The following is a 23,718-nucleotide window of genomic DNA, read 5'->3' as shown; positions in this document are numbered from 1 at the left end:
ACAGCATGGCTTGACAAGCAGTGCGTCAGTGCGCGCCCGGGATCTGAACCTGTGAACCCCGGGCCGCCGAAGCAGAGTGCGCACTTAACTGCTTGCACCACCGGGCCAGCCCCTGTTTTTTGTTTTTTTGAGGAAGTTTAGCCCTGAGCTAACATCTGTTGCCAATCCTCCTCTTTTTTGCTGAGGAAGACTGGCCCTGGGCTAACGTCCGTGCCCATCTTCCTCCACTTTATGTGGTTATGTGGGACGTCGCCACATGGCTTTGATAAGCAGTGCGTTGGTCCATACCTGGGATCTGAACCTGCGAACCCTGGGCTGCCGAAGTGGAGTGCGTGAACTTAACCGCTATGCCACCGGGCTGGCCCCTGACAAGCGTTTTTTAAATTAAAAACATGACAATTATCATGGATAGAATGTAAAAATACATTATTTTAAAAAATGTATTGAGGTGAAATTCACGTAACATAAAATTAACCATTTTAAAGTGAATAATTCAGTGGCATTTAGGATATTGACAGTGTTGTGCAACTGCCACCACTATCTAGTTCCAAAACATTTCTATCACTCCAAAATAACTCTAGCCCCTGTCAGCTATTAATCTGTGTTCTGTATCTATGGATTTACCTCTTCTGGTTACTTCATGTAAATGGAGTCATACAATACGTGACCTTTTGTGCCTGGCTTGTTTCACTTAGCATAATGTTTTCAAGGTTCATCCATGTTGTAGCATGTATCACTACTTATTTCCTTTTTACGGCTGAATAATATTCCATTGTATGTATATACCACAATTTGTTTATCCTTTGACCCACTGATGGACACTTAGGCCATTTTCACCTTTGCTGTTGCGACTAGTGCTGCTCTGAACATGCATGTACATGTATCTGAGTTCCTGCCTTCAATTCAGTAATTTTACATTTTTTAGTAGTCACATTAAAAAGAGTAATAAGAAACAGATGAAATTAATTTTAATAATTTATTTTATTTAGCCCAATATATCAAAATATTACTTTTTCACCCTATAATCAAATATAAAAAATATTGATGAGATATTTTACTTTTTTTTTTCATACTAAGTCTTTGAAATCTGGTGTGTATTTTACACTTACACAACATCTCGGTTTGGACTAGCTACATTGCCTGTGACTGGTGGCTACGGCATTCGACAGTGCAGTTCTAGGCCAGGGATGGCACACTTTTTCTGTAAAGGGCCAGAGAGTAAATATTTTCGGCTTAACAGGCCATGCAATTTCTGTAGCAACTACTTAGCTCTGCTTTTGTATCAAAAGCTGCCGTAAATAATGTGTAAACAAAGGGATGTGGGTGTGTTTCAAGAACACTCTATTAACAAAAATAGGTGGTGGCCATATTTGGCCTGTGCCATAGTTTCCTGACCCCTGTTCCAGGCTGTCCCTGTTAGCCCTGTCTTCAACAGAAGAGTTTCTCTCCTCCTCAGTTAATTCCTTATACCTGTCAGTCTCTTTGCTCACTTCTAGTGTCTTATGTATCCAGCCTCCAGAAATGGTTTTTGTCTGCTCTTTCTGGTTTTGCTGTACCAATATGGGGGTGGGATATAGAGGGGTGCTTCACATCTTGGGAGCGACTCCTGTGGGTAGGTGAGGGAAGCCAAAGAGACCATTAGGTTCTCTGGCCTCAGAGTGGGAAATATAGAAGTTATTGTATACGTATACCTGTGAAGATTCACCTGCTAGCATGTCTCCTATTGCTTTAAAGTGTTCTCTGAATCCTTCCCAGCCACAAAAGACCTCTTCAAGTCTCCTAATGTTAGAAGGTTCCTGGCTTCAAGAGGGAACCATAAGGAGGTTAAAATTGAAACTGTAACCTTCATGTGGACAAGGTACTGTAGCATGTAAACTTCTGTATGTTCAGCAGTTAGCACAGTCCTTGCCTATAGGAGGTCCTCAACATAGGCTTATTTAATGAATTAATGAATGAAATAAGAAAGCAACTGCAGTTTTGGACTCCCGTCACTCAAATTGGTAATAATTTGGTTACTAAAATCTCCTCTTATGTTCTGTAGCTTAAAAGTCTTATGCCCAGATGCATAAAAATGATGCTCCTTGATTCACTCACATGAGCATCTGAGCAGTTAATTCCCAGTGACCTGGCATGCCTTGATTTATTGTTTATTTGACTTAATTTACTGAAAGTGACCTTACTCTATTTTTCTGCCAGAACTCTGGCTGGATCACAGTTGGTGGTGGTCCCCAGGGAATAAATCGCAGGCCATGGCTCTCAGTCATTTTAGGACTGCGTCTTCAATATGACTTTCATGTAGTGAATAGGCCTTGAGGCTAATGATAGCATTTTCTAGACAGGCTACAGTGACCTCTAATTCTTAGAACTGTGGTTGGATTACCTACAAGAGAGCAACAGTCTCAATTGTGGGTAGAATGTGTCATTGTTCCTGGGAACTCTGGAAAAATCAATTTAAACGAAACTCCATACCTTGATTTCCAAAGCTTGGGCATTTATCTGGGATGGAGTTAGGTTAAAAAAAAAGCTTGGAACTATTGAACAGATTTCCGTGTCTTTAAGAAATATATGTAAATTAGTAACAAAGTAATCAACAAGTTTGGAAGATGAGGCACTTAGGTGGAGTTTGACCTTTCTGGCACTTGGGTGACTCTGATTTGCATTCCTCAGGATTTGCTAAAAGTGTTTATAACAAGTGTGGCTCCAGATTCTGGGTGGTAACCTGTAAGACCTTGTGACTGCATATTAATGGAGACTCTGAAAAGGTGTCTGAATTTCACAGTGATAAATTTTAATGACTGCTGTTTGTGTATCATTAACAGGCTTCTGGTGGTTACCAAAACTTGTAAACAAAGTCATTTTGCCAGTGCAGATAATGTCTTTCTAGACCTGAATCTGACCTTGAATTAAAACAAACAACTTTTGCTTATAGTCCTTTTCTGGTGAACTGAATAACATTGAGATGGTGTAGAAGCAAGCCACTCCTCTGCTCAAAACCTTGCAAGGGGCCCTCGTTTAACTCCAAGTAAAAGCTCAAGTCCTGTAAAATGCACAAGGAGGCCCTTCTCCCTACCCAGGACCCTTACCCCTCTGCTTTCCTACCCCCCTCCACTCTCACTCTCCTCCAGCCACGTGGGCTCCCTTGCTGCTCCTCAAACACACCTGCCATGGGGTCTCTGCACAGGCTTTCCCCTTTGTCTGGAATACTCTCTCTGCTGGCAAACAGCCCAGCTCTCCTTTAAGGTAACCTTTTCAATGAAGCCCACTAAACCCACCATATTTAAAATTCCGGCTGTCCCTCCATCTTCCTGATCCCTCTAAAGCTGCTCTATTTTTAATTTTTGTCTTGAGCCATTTAACTGCCCAACATACCCTTTAATTTAGTCACTTATCTTGTTTATTATCACCTGCCTCCCTGCCTCTAGAATCTAAGCTTCCCAGGTACAAGGATCTTTGTCTTCTTTCTTCAGTGATGTGTCCCAAGTGCTTAAATTAGCTCTATCCAATAGAAGTTTCTGTGATAATGGAAACGTACTGGTAGTCAACTAGCCACATGTGCTAACTGAGCACTTAAAATGTGGTTAGTGCAAATGAACCCCTGAATTTTAATTTGATTTAATTTAAATTAATTGAGATTTAAATAGTCACATGTTGGCTAGTAGCTACTTATCATATTGAACAATACAGATCTTGGAGGTTAATTTATTGAATGAATGAAAGTCTGGGTCTCTAGATCAGTGCTTCCTAAACTTTAATATGCAAAAGAATCACCCGGATTCCTGGGGATCTTGTTAAAAATGCAGATTCTGATTCAGGAGATCTAGGGTGCAGCCCAAGATTTTGTGTTTTTAACAAGGTCCCAGGTGACATCTCCTTATACTTTAAGTAGCAAGACTCTGAAAGACTAATCCTGCCTTGCTTTTAGTTTGTGTGTTTACTGAGATGGGCCAGGTGGGTTCTTCATTTCCTGGACAAGAGAGATTATTGAAAATTACCTGTTAGACCCAACTAACAGCCTACAGGCCCACAAGACTACAAAAAGGGAGAAATTTATTCCCTTATCTGTGATGAGAATGTGATTCTCCTTGTCCCTTTTCTCTCTCATTTGGTTGAATTCAGTTGTGGTTAATTTAGAAATTTCTTTCTTCAATTCTGGTTGCTTCTATATCAGTTTGTAGCCGCCTAATATGCTCACTTGACTTGCAATCTATTTTTCCAGGTCACTGAAGATGTGTGCTAGTTACCCTTCACAAAGAATTTTCGAGTGGTGCTGGACTACTCACTTCTGCATCGTTCTATTATCTGGGATAGCTGGCTAAATCAAACTCCCACAGTAAAAAAAAATCTCATCAATCTTTTCCATTGTTATAATCACATTGTTCATCTACAGAATAAACATCACCCAGTTATTCCCTAGCGAGGAGTTTGAATCTTGTTCATATGCCTTACTTTGCCGCAAATCTTTGGTTATTCTTCTTAATTATCATGTAGTCTTTTCCAGGTGGATTTTTGTCAGAGCACTAAATCTTGGTGCAGATCAATTTTTAGGTGTTGTTAGTATTTAACAGCAATTAAGGTACTGATGAATATATGTGATATCGCCTGATTTATCATTCTCTTATAAGCTCTTCACAAATATATCAGAGGCACAATTTACAGGATCTGTCAGGAGAAAAAGGATAAGATCATCTTAAAAATTTGACTTTGTTTTGTTTTTCGTGGAAGAGGATGAGGAGTGGGTGTGTATTTGAACTCTTCTGACAAAGCCCTGGTTGAGTCTTCCAGCCTTATCTGCTGTGGCTGTGCCTGGCCTGGGCCTGCAAGAATGTTCTGGTACCTCAGGGCTACTAACTGGCCCTCAACATATCCTGTGTTTTTTGTTTGTTCTCTTTCCTCTGCTTAGAATGCCCTATACCCAATTCCTGCACCCTCCCCACAACACCACTACGTAAAGACAACCTTTTCAACACTGAAGGCTAACAACAACAACAATCGCAGTGGTAGGTAATGTTTGTTGACCACCTTTGTGTACCAGGCACTGTGCTAAGCACTTCACATGTTTCCCATTTGACCCTCGCTACAATGCTCTGAGCCAGGAGTTACTATCCTCCTTTTGCAGATAAGGAAACAAAGGCTTAGAGAGGCCAAGTAACTTGCCCAAGTTCACATAGTGAGTGAGTGGGGGAGCCTGGGTTTCAGCCCATGCTGTCTGATTCTAGAATCCTTCCTCCTAATGATTAGTCCAAACTGCTCAGATTTCTCCTTCTCCCTGGGACTTTCCTCCTTTCTCTTGTTTGATGTGAGGCAAATGACGCTGGTGCATTTACCCGGTCTGAGTTTGAACTCCTGGCTCTCCTCAGTCTCTTCGTAGCTCCTTATACCTACCACTGCCCTTCCCTTTGTATTATAGGTTTGTGTAGTTGCCCTCCCTGCTCAACTGTCTTGGAGACAGGGAGGGGCATATTTTACTTATTTTTGTATCCCCAGCATTTTCATGAATTGTAGAAAGCTATCTTGACTTTCCCTAGTTTGTGGTTCTATATAGTAAATTTTCCATAATAATGGTGGAACTTGCTATGTGCTTACCTCATCATCATGCAGGAGGAGAATACTCAGTGTACTGTATTTAAATATAATAATCCAATTGGGTAGACTCAACTGAAACTAAAACATTTTACAACCCAACTTGACTCCTTTGAAGATGAGCCTGGGGCTCTGTGGAGAGCTTCTAGTTTACCTGTAGTTTAAAACAATGGTCACTTTAGTGATGTGCTGGTAAGTTTTTAACCACTGGCTCTCCAGGAAAAAAATATTATAAATTTTACTGATATAAAGCATATATAGCCAATAGTTTACAAATAATAATAAAATAATCACTGTTCTTTATCATAAATTCCAGACAGCCAATAGATTCTCATGTAACACTTTTGTTGATTTTGTCGAACTCTTATATCCATAGCCAGTCTCTGTGTGCAATTGGTGAACAAGTGCAGTTCTGTCATAAATATTGTCTAATAGTTTTAAATACTAGAAGAATATGTCATTACTTTTTTTGTTCCACTCAGAATATAACAGTTACAGACATGGTGCACTTTAAGTTTAATCTGCATTTTCTCCATCACTCTCAAAGCAACAAAACAATATCAAGCCTTGATTTGTAGCATTTGCAGATTTGTCTGATTTCAGATTATCAATGTGACTTTACTGAAAGTGGAATTGGGAAGAGATGCACAGTAGCGCTCCATTATACAGCATCTCCACCATACAGATAAAATAGATGCACATAACCTTAAGAGTATGGATAATAGTAAAAGAATTAAGAAGGGATGAACTTTGTATATTTATTACCTCTTCAAATATATTTATTTAGTGTAAGTTTTATATTATAATTTACATAATTATATAACCTAATTGTTAATAATGGCTGTGTTTAACAATTTTGTTGTTGTTAGTGCCGTTGAATTAATTCTGACTCCTAGTGACCCTGTGAACAGCAGAGCAGAACCCTGCGCAGCCTTTTTGTGCCATCCTCTCACCTTCCGGCGCTGTATCAGACAATGCTCCGCTGCTATTCATAGGGTTTTCATGGCCAGTTTTTTCAGAAGTGGGTGGCCAGGTCCTTCTTCCTAGTCTGTCTAGTCTGGAAGCTCTGCTAAAACCTGTCCACCATGGGTGACCCTGCTGGTGTTAGAAATACTGATGGCATAGCTTTCAACATCACAGCAACACGCAGCTGCCACAGTATGACAACTGACAGACGGTTGGTGTGATTCGATGAGAGTGCTGAATCTTAACAGCGAGACCGCCAGGGCTGGCTGCAAACTAGCTTGCAAAATTCCTGAAATTTAACAATGGCCTCCTCTAAACCCAGAGGTGGCTCGAGCACACCACTGGGTCAGTCCAACTCACAAGTGGTATTTGGTTATCAGACTTGGGTGTGGGGAGGACAAGGCTTGAACTCCAGCTCTACCCTTTTACTTTCAGTTATAGATTAAATTTCTTACTGTTTTTTAAAGCATATTGCAAGTTATAAAGTATTTTATAAGTCTTAAGATTTCCCAGATCAGGTAAGACTGGTGAAATAAAAGTGCAGCTAACATTTTTGGGTCTTCTCTTTGAGCCATGCCCTGTGCTAAGAGCTTTACTTGCATTATCTTGCCTGGATTTCTTTGGAGATAAGTTCTATTATTACCTTCATTCTATAGAAGGGAAAACCAAGTCTTGGAGGAAATCAGAGGCACACTGCTCAGTGTTGGTGGCGGGACTCAGACCCATACCCCAGAAGCACTCTTGGCTTCTGCTGAGGAAAGCAGAGATGAGAGGAAGAGAAAAATGGCAGTTGAAGAGTATGGAGCAGGCTCATTGATCATATTTCTCTTTTTTCTTCTTCTCCATTCTTTTTCCTGATGTGGGTGTGGTGGTGGGAGAATATCCCTTTCTTCCACCTGCATATAAAATCATTCCATGCTTGTTGCAGAACAACAGAAAGTGCATAAAAGTATAGAAGTAAAAATAAAAATGACTTCTGATTTTATCACCCAGAGGTAACCAAGATTTTAACTTTTAGGAGTATATATCAATAAAATTTTACGTACATAGCATATAAAATATAAATAACATATAATATGGAAAATATCAATGTATTCTTTTATTTACTTAACAATTATTTTTTCCATTGTTATTTCCTGGAAAGGGTAATCCTTTTGAGAGCTATAGCCCTTGGCTATTTGGAAAATAAAACCTAGGAGCTGGAACTACAGAAACAGAAGCTACATATAATCATTACATCTTTTTCTGTTTATTGCAGCCTTTTCCCACAGAAGATAGTCACCAGATATATTAACAAGTACTACGTGAGTAATTTGAGCTTAACTTCCATTTCTTACCTTTCTCCACGCCTTGGTGGATGGCAAGTAGAAGAGCCAACGTATGGATGATCCATAAATTCAGTACCTACTTCCTGATTTATTTCATATCTGATCTAACCTTGAGAATACTTGCTGTATTTCCATGCCTGATCTGTAAATCTGACTTATTCTGAAATCTGTTTATTACAGCCTTGTTGATAAGGAAGAAAGATATGATTTTCATGTTGAAAGCGCTTATCCATTCAAAAGGGGAAAGCAAACCCACATTCATACCTGGGTTCAAGCTTGATCTTCACACATCTAGCACTTTGGAGACATTGCCCATGAAGAACAAAATCACATGGAGTGACATTTTGTCACTGACCTAACTAAGGGTACTTCTGGGGCCTTTAATCTACTGCGGCAACGATCATATTTGACCACAGTCAGTGAAACGTTTCCCCTTTTACATTCAGTTATGTGACCAGGAAAATCATTTAATAAGCTCTGTCCCCAGCTCATGATATATAAGTCCTGTGTGGTTTGGCCTAATAAATCCTTATCCCTGTCTTGATCTTCAGATGTCTAACAGGTCATATTACTCTGAAGGAAATGTTTTCAGATTTTGCACATAAGATGATGTTGGTTGTTTTCCTTTTAAGATGGCCAAGCTGTATAGAGATGGAAAAATAATGTCTAACTGGGAAGTTGAGAGAAAGTGAAGAAGGGATATTTTGTATTGACAATTACTAAATATAGGCAAGGTGATGTTAAAAACATTATAATCTTTACAGCTTTTATAAATACTAGCTTGAAAACAATGGCATAGTTTAGTCCATACTAACCAATAGTATGGTTAGGGCTCAAAGAAGAAAAGCTGTCTCTTGTACATTAATCTAAGTTGCTCTGTCAATATTGTTTCCCGAGAAATTATAGCAGTTATTAACAGAAGCGATGTCTAGTATATTTATTGTATGGCATATTGTTAATAGCAATGATCATATTTCATTTTAAAGATAAATTTTAAAAATCATAAAATTTGTTCTCTTTTGAAGTATTTTGATAGCTTGATTTAAACTACTGTTTTGTTACAGTATATATTTAGTTGGCACTGTTAGAATATTCCAGCTTTATAAATTTAGCGATAACTAGCTTCTTGATGATCTGTTTTTCTTTCTTTATATACTTTGTTCCACACATGTAACCATAAACCTATAATTATATAGATGTTTTTCCTTAAAAAGAAAAAGAAAAACCAGATGGAAGCTCTTCCCTCCAGAAATAAAACTCAGCCTTACCAGAGAATTTAAAGCTTCGTAGAAGTCTTAGCTGTGCCTCTTTGAAGACCTAAGTGTAACAGTTTTCTAGTATTGAGTGGAATAAAGTTAGTATTTAGAGATTGCATCTCTATAGCTTGATTAGGTTTTCTTTTAGAGAGAACAGGGTTGAATTTCATATAAAAATGCTTAGTATTATATATTTTTATAAAAGTGAGTCCTTTGGAGTTTAGTCCTATCGCTCCCTTTTCCTCCTCAGAAACAGATTTATGACTTACTCTGTGTAGGTCATGTGCAAAGACACTGTAAATGACGAGAGTGTAACCCTTATGTGCAGCAGTATCTCCTCTATCCTGTTTGCATCATAAATTTCACTTTATACAATGTCTTATTATCCCATTGTTTTCCCAATTTATGATTGGATTTTATAATACTGTCCAAGATGAAAATCATATGAATAAATGAAGATGTTATCTTAGACATTCCTTTACTCTCATGCCTGGAGATGAGGTAGTCTGACTTGAACAGAAAAAGAAATGACAGCTTTTCTCCGAGAGTTCTGAGTAAGAATGTGAAAGAGGTTCACGGGAGCCAGCTCCTGGATGCTGTTTAAAGCTACGGAGAAAAGAGTCTCCTTTTGCATTAAAACACCAAGGTATAAAGACTGTTAAATGTGTTTCATAGCATCACACTATGCAGAGTATGAGTGTGAAAGAACCTACAAGGCACTAAATTTTTGAAATCTCATTAGATGCTGCTAACACAGCAATTTCTGTTCCCACACGCAGTAATCTATTAAACTTCCTAGTCAGTATGTTGAAGAGACTCAAAATATACTTATTCATTGGTCTTGTTTTCAAAATGTACTATTGGCTTGTTCATTCTTTCCTCCCTCCCATCTCTTGCATGCCCCTACCAGACATAGAATAGTACCTTATAACATTCAAAGCAATAAAAAAGAAAATAACAGAACTGAACCACTTTGTATTGGGGACTTGCCAAAATAGTGTTAAATCCAACTAATAAAGAAAAATTCTTTATAACCAATCTCAACTGTTTAACCTCCAATATATAACATATTGCAAAAAATATACAGACAATACATGCATATAGTTAATTATGAGGTAGATATGGGTACATTGTAGCTGATATATCAGATATTTTATAGATTAAAAAGTAAGTACGCAGAGCCCTTCTAAGGAAGGTTCCTCCTATGGAAGACCAGCCTAATTTTTCTACTATGTAAAAACAGAAAAACCAAACTTCACATCGGAAATTGTCATTTAATTGAATTGTTCATGCTTTATTTATTCCATTACTGTGAGGATGACTGCTGGTCTGTCTAATTTAGAATCTCAGTGCTACTCTGTCCAGTTTATTATCTTTAAGGTTTATCAGCTGTGCGATCAAGCTGAACTATTTTTGTTTTACTGAAGATAGACACATTGAAAGAGAATGTAGGACCCTAGGGACGATGGAAATAGTTATAACAGAGGTTTAAATTAGAACACGTATTACTCCCATGTATGAGAGAACGACCAAAAAAAAAAAAAAGTATAAAGAAGTGATTTAATTAGACACTCTGTGATTTATAATTTATTTTTAGTTTTTGCTAATTTGATTTGAAAGCAAAGGGAAGAATATTGGAAAGATTCCATTTTACCTTATCTCAGTAGCCTTAAAAATTTGCTTTGAACTTTCATTGCTGGAATGATTATCATGTTGCTGGACTGTTGCCTATGGATTCCTGACTGACCAACAATCTGTGGGCCTTGGGAGAGGTTTGTTTCACAGTTAAATCCCCTCTCTGGCTAAACTTAGGAAAACCAGAATTAAATAACTATTTAGAGAAAATAAAAATTGGACATTTATTTCTCCTTCAAACTAACATGAATGGGAAATGTGCATGACATTTAAATTCCTTAACAGCAAGTTGGTTTGCCATTTGCTCACAAATAAAAGTTTAGAATTCTCTTGCATCTTTTCTAAGTTGGAAAAAAACCCCAAACTTTATTTTTCCAGATTAGTCACGTGTATCCTATTGCCTTATTGATTAGGGCCTCTTTGGGAGTCAGACAAACTAATACATATTTAAGTCCTGGTGCCATCACTTCCTAGCTGGATGCATTTGGGAAAATTACCATTTCTCAGCCTCAGTTTCACAGTCTGTAGCATGAAATGAAAAAAGCATTTACCTAAATGGTTGTTATGAAGATTAAATTAGATAATGCATATATACTGCCTGGCACATAGTAAGTGTTCAATAAAGGATTGCTGTTATTTTTATTACTGTTATTAATTCGTCATAGAGCTCAAGTCCTATTGTTGAATTCCAGTTGAGCTGTTGCTGTTGGCTCTTCTCATATCTTCTTTTTCCCTTTTTGGTAGACTGCCCAACTTTGAAATGTGCTTTGTTACCATCTTTCCCAATATTTTGTAACAATTCTTTTTTTCTCAGCCACTTCTGCATGAAGCAGGTGTTCCTTTTCAGTATCAGCTGATTATTCTGAGAAATATAGCTTAAATAATGCCTTTATTGAAGAAGATAATGCCCCTCCATTATGAAATTCTTCACAGTGTTATCTCAGCAAATTATTTGTTCGTTCATTCATGCGTTTGTTCATTTCGTACACATCTGTGGGGCATTTTAGATACCACAGTGACAAAACTGAACTCCTGGACCCTGTCTTCAGGGAGTCTAATGTGAGCCCTGATATGTCCCTAATCATGGCTGATGGGAGTACAAGTTGTATGAGTGATCCACCTGATTCATAGAAAAGAAAAAAACACAACTGTCATGGGAAATAAGCCCTAATTTTTTCAAAACTTGTGTTACTAGCCTTCATGATTCTTGAATGTGCCCAGAAGTTCCCTTAAGAATCTCCATAACTGTTTGTATCAGCTCATCTTCTAATTAAACTTGTTTTCCTTCAGCTAACATTCAAAATAATTAAAGCTCACACATTATTATTTTCCATTGTTCTCATTACTTGTTTTGCAATAGGGTTGTTTTTGTGAAATTTTGCCCTTGCATGTGTACAGGTCAGCTTTTGCAGAAAAACCTGGGCGTCTACACCAATTTGAGATTTGTTTCTGCATTCCTATCAGTGTACAGACTTTTAGAACAGATCGTGTTTGTAAATTGCCTGTGTGCCTCATATGAATTTGCCTTTAGTTTGCGCGCACACACAGATAATTCACACATAGAGGATTCCTCTGGAGAGCCAAGTTTACGCTTTATGGTTGCTATGAAAAGACAGGTGCTCCTTTCCTTAGTGATGGAGCCGTGCAGCTGAGGGTTCTTGTGCACTCTGATTCTGTAAATCAGATTTCTCACTGAAAGAAATGTTGAACAGACACAAAGTCTGGTTTCCGTATACCCGGATAGCTGCAGGCTCTTATCCGTAAATGGCCCATTATCACCGAGTAACTTTTAGGAAATTAGGCAACGTAAATTTATTTTTGCTTAAGCAAATAGGTCCTAAATGGTAAGTTCCCAAATCCTCTGTGTCTTTTCAACAATGCCTATACTGAAATGAGCATTTCTTTGTTCTACTCTCTTATTTGACTTTTTTGGCAATTTCCTACTTATTTTTATTATTTCCTGTTTTCCACCCTAGGGACAAACTCTTTATTATTTTTTAAAGTCTGTGTTCCGTTAATCACCATATTTCCATTAATCATTCATCACCTTCCCTTTTCCTCCACTTCCCAGCCCTCTGTCTGTATTCAGCCCAGCTGCTTCTCACTTAAATTATGCTTAATGGGATAAGAGGCCTTGCCCAGGAAATCAGGTGTCTTATAAGCTTTCAGAGAATTTCTTAAATGTATTTACAACTTTTATGAGAGCACATCCTCTTTGGACCTGCTTCCTTCTGTTTGAAAGAGGCCTGTACACATGGCGCAGATGTTCACAGAGACCTATGGGAGCAGACAAGTAAAGAAGAAATCTCAGAACAGTTATGTCTTTGAACAGCTTAGCAAATAGTCTGCAACACTTACTAGATTGACAAAATTTTTAAAAAAGAAAAAAAAGTCCTTTTGAAGATCTGTATTGTTCCTCCGTGCTTTGACCAGTGCCAGTTCTTGGAAAGTTCTGGCTTCTTTTTCTGCTTTTCATCCCAATTGACCCTCAAGTAAACAAGTAAACATTTGCCAATAGTCACTATGCTCCAAACTCAAACCCAGAGGCTTAAAGTCACTAAAGTGGAACACAAAGGAGAGAGAGAGAGAGAAATTGGACCACATTCCCCTACGTGCTTCATCTGCTTTCTTTTCTAACAACCAGGAGTGGAACCATTGCGTTATATCCAACTGAAAGCACACAATTGCTAATCTGAACCAAGTTCCGGAGTGTTGGTTTGCTTTAAAGCAAAGAAACAGAAAGCCATAGTGACATTCCCGAAGGCATGCCTCCAAGTTCTTAATGTAATTACTTCTTGGTTCCTGAGATGCAATTAATTAGATAAAAAGAGATCAAGCGTAATCTAAAAGGATATAGGAGATTTCCTAAATAGGAGTGACTCTGGGCTTCGGAGCCATGACAAGAAGTCACTAGGTCTAGGACACAAACATCTCTACCAGCCCATTGTTATGGCTGGAAAACCTCTTGAAGTCAAGAACCTCTGAAAGTTATATAGAGAAAAGTGAATTGGAGGTGTAAAAAGGAATTTTTTCCTTTGAGTCTGCAGGATGTTTTCTTAATTTATTTCCAGCATAGTCTTTCTCTACCTGGGGTTGTCTGCTTTAACTGACATCAAGGCTGTTTTATTGAAAATTTTTCAGATTCTTGATCAAGCACTTAGTCTGACATACTTTGTCTATTGTTACTGCTAAATTAAATTTCACTCTGACAGCTGACCACCAAGTCAGGCCCTATTTTGTCTGAGAGCTTCTTTGATTTAGAGAAAGTACCCTATCTGGCAACCTCATCTTTTGTACCTCCTTTTTACAAATATCCTTTAACAGGCTTTAAGATGAGAGAAAAGAAGATCTTTTAAAATTCCTCATAATTTTCTTTTAAGCTTGGAAAATTGTGAAATCATGAAAGCACAGAACTATAGATTAATATAGCTCTTGAGCCTCACAGCTGCTCAAAATATATCCCTACCTACATCTTTTATTTCACACCCCCGGGCACACACCTCATCCTCTTCCAGGAACAAGGAGTAAATAGTGATGCTTGCCAGAAACAAAGGACGTGAGAGAAGGGAAATAAATGAATATCAGTAAGTTTTCTAGTCATAGCTAAAGAATCATGGAATCTCGTTGCTGGAAGGGACCTTAAAAATTGTACATTGTGTTTCCAGCCTTTTGTCCCCCTTGAAGGAGAGAGCAGAAATCCCCACAGCAGTTCTCACTGTTGGTAGGGGTATGCAGGTAGCAATGTAGCTTGAATCAGAATCTGGAAGATCGTGCTATGTAGGTATTCTGTCCAGAAAATTCCTCCCTTGGGATATGGCCCTTCTCGTCTGCCCTCCTTTCCCCCTTTCCTGCCCCACCTCAAATCATTGGTTTAGAGCAACCTTCTCATTTTACAGATAAGAAAATGGAGTTCCATAGAGAGGTCAAGGGGCTTATAAAGATCATTAGACTTGAAGAAATATTTTTTCCCCTTGTTTCATTAGGCATTTCTTATCTCAGAGAGAAAACTATGAAAGAAATCAGGCTGGTATTGCTGTTGGAATAAGAACTAGATTAAATAATAGATATTCTTGTTCTCAGATGAAAAATTATTCATGTTTTAATCTTATTTATTGTGAATTAGTGATAAAATTTAGCCATGCCATATTTGAAAAGGCCTTGCTGCTTGAAGTTGCCCACCTTCTTCTCTGATATCATACCATTTTATTACCTCCTCTTTTTCCTTTCTCCCTTCTTTTCTGTTTTCTTTTTTTGCCATACTGAACTCAATAACATATTTGTGAAGACACTTTTTAAAAAAAGGATTATTCCTGAAAATCTGCTACAGAATCAAAGCAACACATTTGTATTTTAGACCTAAAAAGTGAAAAGCCTGCAAGTAGAATGCATTTTTATAGTCATAGAGCCACATTTCAGAAGCACTGGAGGAGATTGTTATTTGAAAGAACCTGGTAATGAGTCTAATGGTAAAGCAAATAATTAGTATCACATTTGTGTGGACCGTTCATCATTCAGTGATTTGGAGACCTCAGCTGTTTGGACACCCAATTTCTAAGGGGACAGTGGATCAAAGGGCAAAGCTGAAAATGGGGCCAGGAAAGCACACCTTCTAATTCCAGAAATAATAATAAGGCAAGAGAAACAGAGCAAAAAGCTCTAGTTTCTTTGCTTTCTAAACCTTGAGACTTTTGGAAAAACTAGAGGCTTCAAATTTTTTATCCTAAGTTTAAAGGAATGCAAAGAACAAAATTTCTGGCTTATTGTAAATTTTAAAATTAAATGGTTTAATCATTTTTTAAGTATATTCATTTAGAATATTAATTCTATAATGATTTGATTCTCACCCTTGTCTATTTAAAAATATAAAAACAAGTTCTTTTTTGGTTGAAAATTGTACACCATTTCCTTTTCTCTTTTAGTTCATATTTTCATTTACTTACCTCACAGAATTTTATCAATGTAAAATGCTTAGAAGGTTTATTGATCATCTTATAGTCTCAGAACCATAAAATAAAAAAAAAAATTTCCTGAATCCGTAATCCTCTAAGTTCCAAAATTAGATCTGGTTTGAATTTTTATGACTATTAACACAGATTGATCAAAACCACAAATATTTAACAATATTGATAAATAATTATTAAATATAAAATTTAAATTTATTGAGACTTTATTAATAAGATGGACAAGGTTGTTTTTTTAAAAATAGTTTTTGTATCAAGTCAAATATTTATTTCAGGAGTGGGGGATTTAGCACAATTCCAATTTTTCTAGATGTAAACATTGAGAAATTTTTCTTACATAAATAACTAGATGAAATTGGAGAGGTTTTTTTTTTTTTGGTGAGGAAGATTGGCTCTGAGCTAACATCTGTGCCAAGCTTCCTCTATTTTCTATGTTGGACTCTGCCACAGCATGGCTTGATGAGCGATGTGTAGGTCTGCGCCTGGGATCTGAACCTGTGAACCCCAGGCCATCAAAGCGGAGTGCGTGAACTTAACCGCTACGCCACTGGGCCGGCCCCAAGATTAGAGAGATTTTTATGTTACTGAATTTTTTAAACTCCTTACCAGTTGTATGCCATAAATCACAATGATTTCACATCAAATTATTTTTCGTGATTCGTCCTCTGACAGCTCAATTCGTTTTCCTTTAGTTTTGTTGAAGGGAAAAACTGACTTGCAAAAGGATTTGTTAATCAGTCACTCGAGACATTCATTTTCTCTGTTTCTGGGAAGTACACCAAAGGCTTACCAAAGCTTCTCAAATACCTACTAGTTATACTTGTCGCTCTTTCTCTTAGAGGCACCGTGTTAAACTTGATATACTTGGAGTTGGGAGAATAGAAATATTCCAAAATTCAATCCACCTCTGCAGATGCAATTTTTTTTGGACAAAATGCTTTATCTTATCACATGCTTTAAATAAATTTCATCAAAACTTTGGAGCTGCAGATTTGGCTCAATTTTATGGAAAATGTCTACCATATAACTTATTTTGAAAAACTTATTTGCTGAATCAATGTGCTGGGTCAGGTTTGCTTTCTTTCAGGTTGAATTTTTGCGTTCAAATAAACTTTCTCATGGGCCTCCGAAAGACTTACCTTTTCACTTTTGAATTCTCAGTCTAAAATGGATTGCTAGATGTGGTGAGTAAGCTTGCAGTGAGTCTGCCCCTGGGAGAAATAAGGCAGCTCTACTGTTGGTATATCCTATTGATTCTCTTTTTGCTTTGTTCTCATGGGACTTTTTCTTAGGAGCAATGTGTTCTTTGACAATGGCTTGCAAATGAAAAGGCAAAGTCCTTAAACAGAGATTGTCATCCCTGTGACTCCTTGACTACATGTGCATTCTAGAGAGATCAATTTTAGGAAAAAAGTTGAGCATCTGGAAGTTGATTCTTTTAAAAATATCTGATTCTGTGAACTCCAGTTGAAAGACCACTATTGTAAAGTTTGTAAAAATCAGAAGAATGAAGATACATAACAGCCTAGGACCATTTGGTGTATTGATGATTAGTTTTAACCCCCTTAATATGTCCTGAGGATTTCAATAATTGACGTTCATATTCATGATCTGGATTCATTAAGAACAGTTTAATTATGAGGACCAGTTTCTGCCTAAAAAGGCATTTCAGATCAATTTCCATGCAACATGAATAAGCTAAAGATAAAAGGTAAACTCTTTGATATTGCAAGTGGTAAATCCTTGGAATTCATGTCTTTTGCACCTAGTTCTCATGATGAAATATTTTATGAATTGTCACAAATAGGGACCTCTTCAAGACCAGTTTTCTGGAATTTTATAACCATGTTTGTAAAGGATTTGGAAAATTCTTTAAGCTAATACAAGAAACCTTCTGTAATCTAAATCTAAGAACTGATAAATAAGCCAGTGCATGTAATTGCTCATCACCTGTTACTTCAAGATTTCTACCTGGTAGAGAGAAAGAAGCGTTAGAAGGTCAACTAAAGAACACAGAAATTCTTCATATTAAAGAACGTGAATTAAAATTATTTTATCTTTCCAGTAATGTATCATTATGCCATTACTCCTACATATACTGAGAGTTCAATGGAATTATATAGATTATATTTTTATACTTTCTGTAAAACATAGAACCGTCAGCTTCTTATATTATCCACTCCTCCCTACACAATTCTGCTACGATGAGAAATGTTCAAATAGATCTTAGAACCAATTAATTTATTTTGTATACAATTAAACTGGTGATATAAGAAATACTAGAAAGAACTTTAGATATGTTTCTTATAATATTAGCAATATCACACTGACAGTACTGAAGGTAAGCTTGTGGTCTTAGGGTAAGTTATTGTGCAGGCATTTGCAGTGTCTTCTTTGGCCATTAGTCAGAACAAAATATCAAGATTGACCTTCCTTGGTTGTTTGGTCCAGGTAAGCAACAGGTAAACCCGGATGTTGAGTGGCTATGCATGATACTTAACCTCACTAAACTTTAGTTTCTTCATCTGTGAAATGCGATGATAATAATACTTATTGCATAGGATTGTTGAGTCAAACAAGTGATTGAATGCACATACAGAACTTTATAAGATCTTAATAATAGCCATTATGATTATTAGTCGGCCTGAAAAATAGCCTGAGTGGAAAATATGGACCAATATTGGTTCAGTTGAATTAAGTGTTTGCAGTTTGTTGCAAATTTAAGACCACTTCAAATCTAGTAAATTCAATCATTTGTTTATTTGTTTACCATTTACTTTTTTTTTTTTTTTGTCATCAAATGTAGGAATGCTTTGTCATTGTCTTAGTCCGTTTGGGATGCTGTAACAAAAATACCATAGACTGGGTCACTTCAACAACAGAAATTTATTTCTCACAGTTTTGGAGGCAAGGAAGTCCAAGATCAAGATGCTGGAAGATTTGTTGTCTAGTGTGAGCATGTTTCCTGGTTCATAGAGGACCATCTTCTTGCTATGTCTTCATATGGCAGAAGGGGCGAGGGAGCTCTCCAGAGTCTCTTTTATAAGGACACTAATTCCATTAAATGACTTAATCATATAATCATATGGGCCCAAAGGCCCCACCTCCTAATACCATTACATTCAAGGTTAGGATCTCAACACATGAATTTTAGGGGGACACAAACATTCAGTCTATGATAGTCATCAAGTATATTAATAGTGTAGACATTTTTTGTAATAATTGGAGATATGCCTAGAGACACTTCAAGTGACATGATTATTCTTGGAACATTGGAATTTGATGTTAATTACCATCTCTTAATAGTTTCAAGATGCCACTTAAGTAGATGAAGCTTCTTGCAGTATAAAAGATTTTTAATGTAAATTTTCTTTACTAATGACTCTTAAGGTAGGTCTAGGATATCACCTTGTCATAAAGTTCCCCCTAAAATAGAAAGGAGATCTTCAGGCTCTTTTCATTATTTCCTAAATGGTATTAGTACCACGCTGACTATGAAAAGGCTACCCAAATGTCTCATTTTCCTATTTTTGACTTGGATTATGTTAATTCTGTGTCCTATTGTTGGTGATTTGTGGTGATTAGACATTCCATCAGACAGGGTATATATCTTTCTTAATAACATCAAAAAGGAAATTAATTAATTATTAATTTTGGATAGACAAAATATGTACTCCATTCTCAAATGATAATAAAAGGAGTCCTTGATAGTGACATTGTTGGGAACCATTGCTTTGGGCAGGTGGGATTTGGGAGCTGAGGGAGGGATATAGACATTACCATTATTCATATATAGTATCTATATAATAACTGTATTATATTAATTTGATCTATATTATAGGCACATGATTCTACAAGAATCAATTAAAAAATAGTTTTGTTGACTTTCACCAAAGCAAGAACTTAATTATCATTTTGCCAATTGGTCAAATCTATAAGACTCTTCTTCCTTAAAATTTTACATATGATAGTGATTTTACATATAATAGTGATTTTACATATGATAGTGGAGGAAAGCACTTCAGCATTTCAGAGAAAAAAGCACAAAAGTAGGCCTAAAGATGACTCTGAGAACACATAAGAGAGAGAACCAGAGCACACACCACATGGCCTTCTGACAGGGAGGAAAGGCCATGCCTGCACCCTGTGTTGCTCTTTTCTTCCATGTCAGTGTCAGTCATTGTTTCAAAGGAGACACAATGGACCCTGTCTGTCACTTCTTAAGCTGGGTCAAAGTTTGTGCTTTGTCTAATTGGCTGCCTCCTCACTCTTCAGAGGGCCCAATAAAATATAGTACATGTAGTTGGTGACTGAAATTGATGAGGAAAGAAACACAATTATTGTGCAGTGTTTGTTGGGAATTTTAGGAGTAATAAAGCAGAGTTTAGAATAAGACCATGTGAAATATTGAGTAGCTGTATCAGATTGTGGAATTCATTTACGGAGGAGGTTAGCTGCCAGTTTTCTGCAAAAAAAAAAAATAGTTCAAATTAGTTAGATTATTTTGGTAATTATTATTTAACACGTGCTAAGTGCCCACAGTTCACACAGTATCAGAATGCACCGTGGAAGAAACTGAACTTGCTGTTGGATTTAATTAATCTCTCGTTAATTGCCAATATGGGCCACATTTCTTACGTGAGTAAAATTGGAGTGTGAGAAAAGATAACGTCCCTCCCTCATTAAGCTGTCCATGTTAGATTTACAGGGCAACAGTGAGGCCCATTCGGGCTTAGTTTTGATAGCTTTCATAACTGACAGCACAGAGTAAGTGGTGGTCTGTCCTTTCGTTATTAGACTCAGCCCAATAGCTATGGCACAAACACAACCACCTCTATCAGGGAGGTTTCAAAGAGATGCTTGTAGTTTGATGCTCATCTTGTCATATTTTTTTCTGCTAGCCCCAAACTCCTTTTATTCTCCCAGTGCATGGAGAATTGCAGTGCAGGACACCACCTGACACCTGCCAAGAAGGGCAGCCCTTGCCAACTGCAGCCTTCCCCAGAGTAGGAATCAGTTAGTGACTTCTGTTAATGAGATGAGTTTGTAGATCTTAGGAACTTCCCTTCACATGGTTACGTAGCTGGCAGGTGACCCCCACTGCCAACTTGTGCTTCTCAAGCACTGTGGACATGGACTTTTAAAATGGCTGAGATATTGTTGATTATCTGCAAAAACTCGAAGACTACTTATGTCCTGTCTTTTCATCAGTGTTTGCGTCTATGGAGTCTTAGGTCTGGTTCCCTAGAGGCAGAGCTTGAGATGGGGATTGGTGTGCAGGTGATTTATTAAGGGAGGGCTCTTGGGAGAAACCAGGAAGGGAGTGAGGAAATGAGGATAGGGTAGGGGAAGAAGCTACGGAGGATGTGGTTTCCGATGATATTAGCCTGATCACTGGGGACTCTGGATGAATCATACCATAGAGTCAGTCCTGCCTTGAGGCAAGGGAGCAGGCTTTTGTACCTCCCCTTCGCACCAGTCAGTCATTAGCTCTGGGTCCCGGGTAGGGGCTGAGTATGGTAGTGTCTCTCTCAGGCATCTCTAGGTAAGGGGGCTCTAGTCACCCAAGGGCAGTCCTTTGGAGAAGATTGGCTGCAACATCTGTGGGGAGGAATGGGCTACCGAACTGGTAAAAAGGATCCCATGGGGGTCTGGGTGGGGCATCAACAACCTCTGCTCAGCGTCAAGAACACATTCTATAGTGAGATAGGGCATTTGCATGCACAGGGAGCACAAGTTCCCTTCAAGTTACAGTAGTCTGTGGCAGAGTCAGAATGCATTGTAACTATAGACTGTTAATTCTGTGCTCTGATTCAGTCTTTAATAAGAGACCAAGAACTAATAGAAGCATGAAAATCAAATAATATATTTTTAGCTTTATGGAAAATAAAGTTGTAGTTATCAAATAGACCTTCACCTGAGAAAAAGAATATGACACTTCTTAACCCCACTGAACCTAATTAAACTCTCACCCCTCTGCGAATTTTTAGTAATAAGTTGTTAATGCCTGTAAAAGTAATTAAAGATGACAGATGAAAACACGATTATACTTTCATGCCAAAGAGGAAGTAAGGTATGCCAAGTGTTTGGGTGCTACAAAATACAGCCTCTTGTTACATCAAGTGACGGGGCCTAACTTTGTGATGTAAACACATTATTGCAAATGTCAGTGCACAGAGAATTGTTTAGACAGACTGCAAAGATGATTACTAAAGAAATAGCAAAAGCAATAAAATATAGAACAACTTTTCATTGACTAAGTTATGATTCCAACTTGTTATCACTGTGGATGAACCATTTCATATAGAGACAACTTTCCTATGATAGGCTTTTTAAAGACAGCAAGATAAAAGACACAACATTTGATATTAAAATATTAAGTACATTAATATAAGTTATAATATAAACTTTTATATCTCAAATTGCAAAGAATATATTCTGAGGTTCATATCTCCCTCCCTCACTCTCTTCCTTTTTTCCTATCAAAAATATTAATAGCTGACTATAATAAATCAAATTATGGAACTTTCTACTGTATAGGTTTCTAAATTTAGCCGTGTATGTATTTGTATAGCTAGATATTTTCTAGGAGGTGGAGTGAAGACATTTTATTCACTCTGTATTTCATATATCTTTTTACAAAAGTGTAGACTTTGCTAAATTATACCTGAAAGATCCAATCTAAAGAGAAAACTTGTGGTTTATATTTTATTTATAAGAGCAATGCATTTCTTTGAACAAAATTAGTTGTAAAAAAAAATTAGGAATTTGTTTCTCCATCAATTGGTGTTTCTTTGGTGCCTTCTTTTGATTTTTCATACAATTTTTTTTGTTGTTGGAAAGGAAATTATGGACACAAAAGTTGGTAATGGCCCATTACATAAATCTAAAGTGTCGAGTGTCACCCCTAAAATATTTATAACCTTGGGTTCATGAAAATTTGTTAATTTCATGAGGAATTTTGTTGATTAATGTTTATTACAGTCATTGGTAGTGCTGTTTTCATGGTAGAATAATTTTTGAAACACTCCGGTTCAGTTGAAATGATCAAAAACATTTTTTTCTCTAAAAGTGGTGCTTGAGGTTGCTTTCTGATTCTTCTTTTGTCAGGTTAAAACCTAATCCATCATATGGGAGCAGGAATCCATATTACAAGGAGGTTCAAAACCGAAATTACACCATTAACCCTGGACTTTTTTGAATGAAACTGTTTTACAAACTCTCTTTGCCATCAGAATGTTTACCAAGTCCTTTGTTTTCAAATGTGACTTGAGACAATTTTTATTTTAAGAAGTTTTGTTGTAAGCAGAGTGGAAACTGCTTATGCTGCGCCCTACTTTTTCGCCCACGAGCTGTCTTGTTCTGTGGCCTTTCCTTGCTGGCTCTTCCCCTTTATTCCCTCAGATTCTGAACTGTGTGGATGAGTGAGGTGGGTATGGAAATGGCTGGTAGGCAGAAGAGGGGCCATTCCCACTTCTTGGTCTTTTACTTTAAGGAAGACTTGCTAAGAACGCACACATGTTTGAACCAACCTCCTCCCCAGTATTAAATGGCTAATTTGACTTTTATCTTCTAGACCTTATTCCAAGGTGCTCTAAACACCATTGTGTCGTTCATTCCTTACATCAGCTCTAGGTGATGTAAAGACCTTCAGAGAGGTCAAGCTGCTGCACCACACAGCCTGCTCGGAAAAAGCTGCTTCTTATGACTGAGGGACCAGTGTTAACAAGTAGTCATCAGTATTAACAATAGTCAAATGTAGTCTTCAGCTACATACTAATACCCTATTTAAGGAATCCTTAGTGTCAGTTATAGAAGCTCTTTAGCCCTTTGTTAAGAGGAGGTGTTTATCGTCATTACCATCACCATCACCATCACCATCGTCATCACCATCATCATTATCATCCTCCTCCTCATCGTATTTAGCAGTTATTGACTATCTCTTATATAGCAAACCTAAGATGGATGCTTTACTTTTAGCAAGTTTGTCCT

General features: G+C 37.3%; 1 protein-coding gene across 4 annotated transcripts in view; it reads left to right on the top strand.

Moving 5' to 3' along the window:
- Positions 1 to 23,718, top strand: part of FHIT (fragile histidine triad diadenosine triphosphatase) — a 1,365,721-nt gene that overhangs the window by 168,883 nt on the left and 1,173,120 nt on the right. For all 4 annotated transcript variants that reach the window (XM_058562170.1, XM_058562152.1, XM_058562157.1 and 1 more), the window contains one exon: positions 7,805 to 7,850. The gene's annotated coding sequence lies outside the window, so the exon portion shown is untranslated. The remainder of the gene's footprint in view (positions 1 to 7,804; positions 7,851 to 23,718) is intronic.

Source organism: Diceros bicornis, chromosome 2 (genome assembly GCF_020826845.1).
Source record: "Diceros bicornis minor isolate mBicDic1 chromosome 2, mDicBic1.mat.cur, whole genome shotgun sequence".
Classification (NCBI taxonomy): Eukaryota; Metazoa; Chordata; class Mammalia; order Perissodactyla; family Rhinocerotidae; genus Diceros; species Diceros bicornis.
The sequence above is the reverse complement of the archived record's forward strand: the minus strand, read 5'-3'. Positions and strand labels throughout refer to the sequence as shown.